This window comes from Pipistrellus kuhlii, unplaced genomic scaffold, assembly GCF_014108245.1.
Source record: "Pipistrellus kuhlii isolate mPipKuh1 unplaced genomic scaffold, mPipKuh1.p scaffold_m20_p_2, whole genome shotgun sequence".
Lineage (NCBI taxonomy): Eukaryota > Metazoa > Chordata > Mammalia > Chiroptera > Vespertilionidae > Pipistrellus > Pipistrellus kuhlii.
In genome coordinates, this window is record NW_023425515.1 from 150,233,268 (window position 1) to 150,243,847 (window position 10,580).

General features: G+C 40.0%; 1 pseudogene; it reads left to right on the forward strand.

The window, feature by feature from the left end:
• Positions 1 to 9,196: 9,196 nt before the first annotated feature.
• LOC118725167 lies at positions 9,197 to 9,338 on the forward strand (annotated as a pseudogene).
• Positions 9,339 to 10,580: the final 1,242 nt, after the last annotated feature.

Consider the following 10,580-nt stretch of genomic DNA (forward strand, 5'->3'; position numbering starts at 1 on the left):
TGAAAGTAAAATAAAATAAATGTAACATTAATCTGATGTATTTGTAATTAATCGTATCAGCATTGTGGATAATCCTTGAAAAATATTTTACACTATAGGCCTGGTGCATGAAAATTCATGCTCTGGAGTGGGGTCCCTCAGACCAGCCTGCCCCCTCTCACAGTTTGGGAGCCCTCAGGGGTGGGAGGCCACCAGGCGATCAGGGGAAGGCGATGCCCCATTGCCGGGTTCTTGCTCCAGAACTAAGAAGGATACAGCAATTTGGAGAAAGGCCAGGTGTAACTGAAGCAAGAGTCCAGAGATGAAAAATAATTTTGAAAGGCATTGGGGGTCAGAGGGGCTTTAGCTAAAGGAGCTAAGTTCTCTTTGTCTCCAGAACCCTTACTTTTTATTAACATAATGTATCCTAAGTCAAGGTGGAGATATACACTTCAAAGGCCAGGGTTTCTGTGCAGAAACATTGTCAGATTGGGGAATAACCTACGGCTGTTCATGTGTTTGGCCAGTAGGAGGCAATAACATAGATTAAGATGCCCTGAGCTGTCTGGCAGCAAACAATCATCTATTCAAATCTTTTTCAGGTTTGGGGAAATGCCTTTAGCCATTCCAACAGGTGATAACATATGTGACTCAGCCCTTGTTGAGTCCCCAAGTTCCATCAATCTTTTGATGAAACTCTTGCAATTATGATGTGCTGGAACTGGCTTCTGCCATCCCATCACACCTCTGCTGCTGCCACTGCCAGCAGCACAAGCCTCGGCCGGTCCTGGTTACCTAAGCCTCGGGCAGCCCTTGGCAGCTGGGCAGCCACCATCCAAGGCTTGCCTGTGCCTTGGGCCAAGCCTGGGAAGCTGTGTAGCCAAAATCTGAGGCTTGCCTGTGCTTTGGGCTGGCCCTAGGAGGCTGGGGGGCTGAGGGAACTAGGAAACTCTGGCTGCAGATGCATGCCTGCCACCCCAGTGGGGCTGAGGGGACTGGGTGCCACCATCTTGTGCCTGTGGGTGCCGCCATCTTTGAGGGAGGGGCAATCAATTAGCATATTCCTTTCTTATTGGCTGTGGGCATCACCAAATTTTCAACAGCATGGGGGTCAATTAGTACATTCCCTCTTTATTAGATAGGATTAGCAATTTGTATAATTATAAAGGCTTTGTAAATTTTCAAATAGTTTTTTGTTAGTAAATGTTAGAACTTCATTACTATAAAATGCCTTAACTTTGACTTTTTTCTCAATTGTTAAACAATTTAAAAGAACAAAAAATAAATAAATGAAAGAAAAACTTATCCTTCATAAGTTAAATAATATCGGTAGCAAATCCTATAAAGTATTGAACATTTTAAGTATAGCATTTAACTTCTCATTAACCCGGACAGGATAAAGACAGAACTCAACTTAGAAACAGTTGCATTTCAAAAATTCACTTATAAATCCACTTGTTAGAGGATTAAAAAAAAAAAAATTTTTTTTATTAATTCAGAAAGGAAGAGAGATAGAAACGTCAATGATGAGAGAGAATCATTGATTGGCTGCCTCCTGTATGCTGCACACTGAGGATGGAGCCTGCAACTGAGGCATGCTCCTTGACTGGGAATCAAAACATGACCTCCTGTTTCATTGGTAGATGCTAAACCACTCAGCCACACACGCTGACCAGGCATTTCTTGGAAGATAAAAACAAAAACAAAAAACTTAACTGTTAGTTCTTGAGGAGAAATGTTTTTAATTAGAAGCATTTCAGTAAGGGGAAGGCTTTTAAAAACTTCCGAGGGAAAGGAGATAAAGTTGTTCAGGTTCCTGTTTTCACTTCAGACTGGAGGTGGTCTTTATTGTGCATCTTCAATGCTACTCTTCAGTGTCTCTTCACAAGTAGCATCAACTTGGGCTCTCAAACAGAATGACAAGAAGAGGAAATGGAGAGGGGGTGAGAGGGGTATAACTGGAGACTAACTGAAGGAAGAGCAAAAGAAAGGGGCTTTAGCCCTATCTGGTTTAACTCAGTGGATAGAACATTGGCCTTTTGGATTGAAGGGTCCCAGGTTCGATTCCAGCCAAGGGCACATGCCTGGGTTGCAGGCTCAATCCCCAGTAGGGGTGTGCAGGAGGCAGCCGGTCAATGACTCTCATTGGTGTTTCTATCTCTCTCTCCCTCTCTCTGAAATCAATAAAGAAATACATTTTTTTTAAAAAGGAGGGGAGGGGCTTCAGTTTAGGGTGGTAGGCTCAGATATGTGGGAGGTAGGGGAGGAGCATACAAGCTTTCCTGCCTGTTTGCCTTTCTTCCAGTTCCTGGCTGGGGAGAAGCAGCAGCCATAGTGCAAAGTCATGAAGTCACCATGCTCTTTGTCCAACAAGCACCGACTGACCCTCTTGTTCTCTTTACTTGCTATGGTCTATTCTCCCTTTATCCCCACTCCACCCCTCTTTTCCCTCCTCCCAGGCTCCTTAACTATCCTGCTGGCTCAGAAGATAAAACACAAACTCTTTTTAATCACTAACAATAAAAATAAAAATAAAATATAGCTAATAATAGCACAGTAATGATGATTGTTTTTGTTTGTTTTCTGATATTCAGTATCAGATAAACAACTGTGGACCTTGGGTTTGGGCAGGTGTGAATGAACTTGGGTAAACAAAGTAAACTATCTGAGCCTCAGTTTACTGTATCCCCTCCTTAAGATGGGATAGCCATGTCTTATTACAGAGTTATTTTCAGGATTAAAAAATAATGTGAAGTACCTTAAGTATGGTAAACATTCATTAAAGATTCCTTTCCTATTCCTTCCCTTTCCTCTGCTCTTCATGTAAGTATAACATCTTAAAAGATGTTCCTCCAAGTCTCTTAATTCAATCTCTTCTAAAATCTAATTACAGTATTTAGACTATTGCCTAAAGTAGATTCAAATGAAAGTTGAGGGTTTTTATATTGGTTATTTTTGGAGGTATCTGCTTGAGTTTGTGAGCTTTACCCTTTAGGAAGGCACTCAGTCAACTTTAAAAAATATTCCATTTTGCTGAGGATTCTCCATTAAAACAGCTGGACAGATGGGAGCGGTAGATTCTGGGAAGATGGTGACCTAAATTCAGCACCTTCCTTTGTACTCTCAACTTAAACCTTTTATCTTCTAAACCAAACAGCTGCTGGAATCTTCAAGCAGTGGGGTGCAAGGTTAGACATGGCTTCCATTCTGATGCTGAAATCTGAGTATGGTCCTTGGAGACCAGTCTCAGAGTCACAAGGCAATGATGGAGGTTGTGTTATATCCTGGGACTAGCTGTCCAGTTGGCCTCTGTAGAAATAAATATATATTTATTTACATACATAAAAATATATTTATAAACATACATATATATGTATATAAAATAGAGAAATATGCTAATTAACTGGGATGCCATAATGGGTCGACCTGACAGAAGGAGGTTGCATGTGCAGCATCGAGAGTGGGGTGGCAGGGCCTCCATGCACCTGCACTGAGGGAGGGTCTTATCAGCAGCGGCCTTGGCTGCTGCGGGGTCCAGGGAGGGAGGCAGGGCAGGAGTCAAGGGTGGGTGGCTCTGTGATTTAGAATCTTGTACTGGGCTCCTAATCCTATCTAATAAAAGAGTAATATGCAATTGAACCATCACTTCACTCAAGCCACACCACCAGCCATGCCCACCAGCCAATCGGAGCAAGTATGCAAATTAACCCCAACCAATATGGCTGCAGGCAAATAGAGCAGTTGAGAGGCTTGGGTTTCCCTGACAAAGAAACCAAGCTTTCCACACACCCTGGCCGCCTGGGCCTCCACTCAAGGATACAAAGTTTCAATTATAGAAGGTAAATCCCAAGAAAAATAGTGGCGGCCATGGAGCTGGAGAGAGCAGGCTTGACATTTGTGGAGATACTGAAAAATCCTAGAAGAAAACATAGGCCTTAGAATCTGGGACAGTTCCTTTAGCAATACTTTTTTTCTGATAAATACCTTCACGCAAGGGAAACAAAAGAAAAATAAACAGATGGGATTACATCAAACTAAAAAGTTTTTGCACAGCAAAGGAAACCATACTAAAAACAAATAGACAACCTACTAAATGAAGGAACATTTTTTGCCAATGATATATCAGATATGGAGTTAATATCCAAAATTTATTTTTTAAAAATCTCATACTATTCAACAGTATATAAAAAAAATCTAATTTAAAAATGGGCAGAGATTTTATAATTGAGTTTATTGGGGTGACATTGGTTAATAACATTGTATAGGTTTCAAGTCTCTTTCCATCAGCATTTATCCCCCCTTTTACCTTCCTATATCCCCCTTTCCCTCTGGTCTGGGTCTTTTAAGTTTTTTTTCCCTATGCTTAATCTTTTCACCTTTTTCACCTAGTCCCCAAACCCACCTCTTCCCTGACAGCTGTCACTCTGTTTTCTGTATCTATGAGTCCATTTCTATTTTGTTTGCCGAGGATCTGAATAGAAACTTATTTAAAGAGGCTATACAAATGGCGCATAGACATATGAAAAGATGATCAATGTCACTGATTGTCAAAGAAATGCAAATTAAAACCACAATGAGATATTACTTCACACATATCAGAATGGCCGTTGGATAGTTTTTAAAAACATTTCTCCTTTTCCTGGAAGCTATTCAGATGTTTCAAGACATCAGAAATGTCTCATTTTTCTCAAGGAGTCAGGTGTCCAGGATTAGGCACAGGTGTGTTATGAGCAGGAAGGTATTTTATTTCAGTGTCCAAAGAGAGAATCAAAACTAGTCATTATTAAAGCTGAGGGGATATTGTTAAATGTAAATCCTATTTGCTGCTGATTTCACTCTAAAGAAAACCTTCATTATATGTGTTTTCTGCCCATAAAAAAGGTAAGACACTGCCTTTACAGTTAGAGTAGTGGGATGGCAACAAGAAAGAGGCAAAGAAAGGGCAGAGCAGACCAGTAGTCACAATGTAAATTCCAAAGTGGCATTTAGTTTGTCAAAATGTCTAATTTATTTCAGTCAATAGTCAATTTGATCCAAACCCAAGTGCAGACTTCTATGTGAACCAGAAACTAAATATGGGCTCTCTGTTTCAGAGATGAACTACACGTGTTTGGTGGCAATAATTGATAACTAATGCTTCTAAAGACAATTCTATTTCATTCTTTTGCCTTATTTTTTTTCTCCCAATGTCCTTAGTATCTTGTTCTTTTTCTTTTTTCTTTAATTGATTTGGCTTAGGACCTCAGAGCTAAAAAAGATCTTGAAAAATCTTCTAGGCCAGAGCTGTCGAGTAGAATGGTTAGCAATGATGGAAATGTTTTTATATTTATGTTGTTCAATATAGTAACTGCTGGCCACATGTGGCCATTAAACACATAAACTGTTTCTAGGGTAGTGTTTGTCAGATTCAGCACTATTGACATTTTGGGCTGGATAATTGTTTATTGTTGTCAACAATGCTGAGTAGGTCCATGCACAGTTATTCAATTTAACTTCAACTTTATCCTCTCAGCTCTCAGCAATCTTATTTAACTCCTGTTCACATTCCTTCACACATTCCATGGTGGCTGTTCCAAACTCTCCCACTGTGCTCAAATTCATGACTATACCCTGCCTACCAGTTCCAAGAATAAGGGGAAAGCAAAACTAATTGCAGCTGTAATATGAGATTATTTCCTCAAGTAATCCTGGCATTTACTTAAAATTTCTAGTTCCCATGTGAGTAACAATACTGATCATTTCTGAATTTCTCCATGCTGTGAGAAAGTCAAATTGGGGTTACCTGTCTCTTTGGATCTAATAGAGGGAGTTCAGTGTAATGAAAAGAAGATTGGCGGGAGATATAAGAGGCCAGGGTTCTATAATCAGTAATAATAATAATAATAATAATAATAATAATAGTAATAATAAATGGCCCTAGCCGGTTTGACTCAGTGGATGGAGCATCAGCCTGTGGATTGAAGGGTGTCGGATTCGATTCTGGTCAAGGACACATGCCAGGGTTGCGGGCTTAATCCCCAGTGTGGGGTATGTAGGAAGCAGTCGATCAATGATTCTCTCTCATCATTGATGTTTCTCTCCCTCCCTCCCTCTGAAATCAATAAATATATATATATATATATATATATATATATATATATATATATATATTTAAAAAATGATAATAACAGCCTAAACTGGTTTTGCTCAGTGGATAGAGCGTCAGCCTGTGGACTGAAGTGCCCCGGGTTCGATTCTGATCAAGAGCACATACATTGGTTGCGGGCACGCCCCTAGTGAAAGGTGTGCAGAAGGCAGCTGATCATTATTTCTCTCTCATTGATGTTTCTGGCTTTCTATCCCTTTCCCTTCCTCTCAATGAAAAATAAAATATATTTAAAAAATAATAATAATAACATACAGTATATGGTTGATTCAGCAAGACTTTCAATCTGGCCAGCCTCAGATTCCCCATCTGCACATCATAAAAGTTTTTAATTATTTTTCCCCCTCAAGATTTTAGATAATCTTTCCAGGTGTAGATATTTAAGGTTCTAGGTTCTTCTTCTTTACTGTTCAACTTTTAAGCAAAAACAATGTTTGAGTACCAGCTGTATGCCATAATTGTGCTAGATGCTGGTAATGAAACAGTGACTAGAACAGAATTGATGAATGCCCTCACTTATTTTGATGGAGAAGCTGACTACCTGTTCAATGGGAAACTCAGCTTTAGGGAGAACAATGCATCTAAGCAGTAGGGTTGCATTGTTTTATTCGTAGGCTAACCCATAGGATACCAAGAGGGTGAATCTAGGCCCACCTAGTTTATCATTTCTCACATGTAGCTATGTTGACAGCTTAGTAGAACCAGGGATTATATGAAAAATATTTAATAATGAGCATAGTACAGGCATTGGTCAACAAACTTATAACTGAAGCAGGACGTCACTCTAGGACTTACTCCTTTGACTGCTGGTTTGTGGGGATTCCAGGAAAGGGGCTAGGCACCATAGTAGTAAGTTGAGTCTCAGAGGATCTGGGGATATTACTTTTTACTAACATTTGTAGAAATATTCTTATATTCTAACTATAGAGTGGCTTTACCCATGTGTTGCTACTGAATATAAACCCTAGGTAGAACTGATGAGGCAATATGGACATACAGCTAAGTCAATTTATCAGCAATATTGGTCCTTCCAGAGTCAGTGAAGCCTGCAGTATCCCAACACTTTAAAAATGCCTGCATGGATGTGTACATGTACGTAAACCCTCCATCTTAACTTGAGTTTCCTCTTTTGATTCTACCAAAGTTTCCATCCAGAACCTCCCTCTCCTGGGCCATCTCCCAATTCTGCCTACCTCAGAGTCCAAATAGGCCCATCACCACCTCCTATTGACATGTTTTCTTTCTTTTCTTTTAAATATATTTTATTGATTTTTTACAGAGAGGAGGAGAGAGGGATAGAAAGCTAGATACGTTGATGAGAGAGAAACATCGACCAGCTGCCTCTTGCACACCCCCTACTGGGGATGTGCCCACAACCAATGTACATGCCCCTGACCGGAATCGAACCCGGGACCTTTCAGTCCGCAGACCGACGCTCTACCACTGAGCCAAACCGGTTTTGGCTTGACATGTTTTCTTAATGTGTGGAGTGGTTTAGGATCCTAGACTACCTCATTTGGCCCAATGCATTGTCCTTCCTTGGAAATAACTCTTAATAATGCGTATTTTATTCCAAGTGTAAAGAAGACATATTATGCTTTTATAATCCAAATTATGAAAAGCAACAACCCTACTTTCTCTTTCTTCCTTCTGTTCTCTCTTTTAACATATGTGTATTGTTCTAGGTACCAAGAATACAATTGTGAACAACAACAAAAAAGTCCTCCACAGATAGAGGCATGGATAATCAAGCAAATGACACTTAATCTTCACAACCCTTAGTCATATGAAGTATCTCTAAGGACCCAAGAGGGGCACTAGAAAAATGATCACCTGTTTATGTATTTTATACATTTTATAAAATTTGCAGATGTGAGATATTTTGCTGTTGTTGGTTAAGAATGCTGTCTCTTTCCACTCATATTTTGCCACCATCATACTTCCCCTCATAGCAGATAACATTTGAGGTAAAAAAGGTATTTGGAACTCCTTCTAAGAGAAATTGAGTCCTGGATCTATCTAGCCTGTGTTTAATATGATGTATATAGATGGTATGCAGTCACTTCTACATAAAGTTATTTAGTTGCTATAATGTATGATTGGCATCCAAGAATACTCCAACTGTCCACTGTGCTACTTTATCATGTGACACAAAGTTTCAAGCATGTCCTACAGTGTCAGTTCCAAAAGTTTGTGGCTAGATGGGGAGAAGATCTGAAACATAGAGTCTGAAGCTGCATCTGAAACCTTTCTACAGTCATCAAATACAATTATTAGCAGAGAACTGGGACTCCCCAATACTTAGTCTCTCAACCAATGTCATACCAATAAATTCAATAAAAAATTGTCTTTCATTTGAAAATAATTATGTAAAGTATACTGTTATAAATGTACTATGCATTTTTCTGTTTTGATATAATCATGCAAAATAGAACTTACCAGAATTTATTTGTTTGTAGGGCACATTCATGGCAGTACTACAGTGAGTTTGTTTGGGTGTGAGGATTCATGTTTCACAAATCCCACTTATTAATAATAAAATCAAACTGGTTAAATCATGCTAAAAGAAATACTGAGCTATTTTTCTATTATTTCTATTAAAAATCCTATATAATCAAAGCCTAATATACTAAGTGACTCATCATCCATTCAACCAAAGTAAAATATGCTAATGATATGCTAAGACAGCTCAACTGCTTGCTATGACATAAACTGACCACCAGAAGGCAGACAGTCAACTGGTAGACCAGTTGCTATGATGTGCACTGACCACCAGGGGGCATCCAGTTGAACCAGAAGGTTAGCTTGCTGCTGGAGTTTGGCTGATTGGGACTAAGATAGGCAAGACATGCTTTGGAGCCCTACCACAGCCCCTCCCTGGCTGGCCAACCTCCTGCATTCCTCCCCAGCCCCGATTGTGCATTTGTGGGGTCCCTCGGCCTGGCCTGCTCCCTCTTGCAATCTGGAACCCCTTGGGGGATGTCAGAGAGCCAGTTTCGGCCCAATCCCATAGCCAGGCAGAGGGACCCCACTGGTGCACAAATTCATGCAACAGACCTCTAGTATATTATAAACCACTTGGCAATAGGCAAAGAGACACCTGATTGGTGGTGCTCTTGTATCATCAGGGGCATAGCAGAAGTATAGTCCTTAGTTCATCCTAGCTTGATGCCAATGTTGGTGGCCAGACCTGTTTCATGCCTGGGATACCTAAAAAAATTTTTTTAAAAATCCCAAACATACAGGTATATATGTAAAATTATTATCACATACTGGTACAGAAACAGTAAAAATATGCAGCCAAAAATATAGAACAATTATAGAACTATGGTTGACACGTAATAAAAATACAATAATTTCCTATTTGTCACATTTAAATTTTTTATTAGTTCTGATTTATTTTCTTACATTAAGTACATATAAAATTTTGCGCCTTATTTTACATTCTGAATTTTGCATTTTTTAAAGAATTCACTAAAGTTTCATAAAAACTTGGATCCACTCTTGTTCATGGAGCTAATAGAGAAGAGGAGTTGTCAGCAAAGCAGAATGAGAAGGGGCATCCAGGGAACCAGGAGGGGTTGGAGAGCGCGGAGCCTCCCGGGAGGCCGGGGAAGAGAGAGCAGCTAAAGGAAGGGAGAGGATCAGCCGTGCAAATGTCACAGCGTAGTCAAGCAAGGGAAGGACTGAGAGTGTCGTCTGGGTTTATTCCCATGGAGGTCATTGGTGACTTAGGCCTGAGCAGCTTCAGTGTAGTGGAGGGGATAAAACTAGTTCAGTGTGGGATGGGAAGTGATTGAGGGATGGTTAGAGAGGGAAGAGTCATGGTGAATAGGTGGGTGGTAATGTCAGCTCACCGAGGTAGAGGATTCAAAGCATTTGTCTTAGGATGCAGTTCAATTGTAAACATATTGAGTGTGAAATGTCTATTTTCAAAAATGCCTAATTTGATGTCTGGTACGGTAGTATTTGTGAGAGTCGTGATTGAATGACTTCCACAGATTGCTACTTCTATATCCTGGTTCTTTTTCATAGATAAATACTAAAGTTGGTAACTGAAGGAAGTAATGACATTGCAAGAACATCTTTTAAAAGGGAGTATGTCCACTTTCCCCAAAAGAGGCAGGATTGTCAGTCGAGGAGCACAGACTCAGGTTAAATCTATAAAGTCACTTAGAGATCTGGGGACTTGGGTTATGCCTAATTGGTGCTTGTTTTCCTGTTTATTAGTTGTTTCACTACACCTACTTCCTGACATAGGTAAGGATGAAAGGAGATGAATTTCACTTGTAGCACAATGCCAGATTCACCATCCGTGGTCAATGAGTTCATTCCTTCCAGCCCAGCACAGAGAAGCATGAGGCACTGCAGAGAAACTCCAGGTCCTTTCATGTTTTTTGCTTTTCAGAATTTTAAAAGCATTGTTCAGGTACAAAACACAGATGATCTTTGTTCC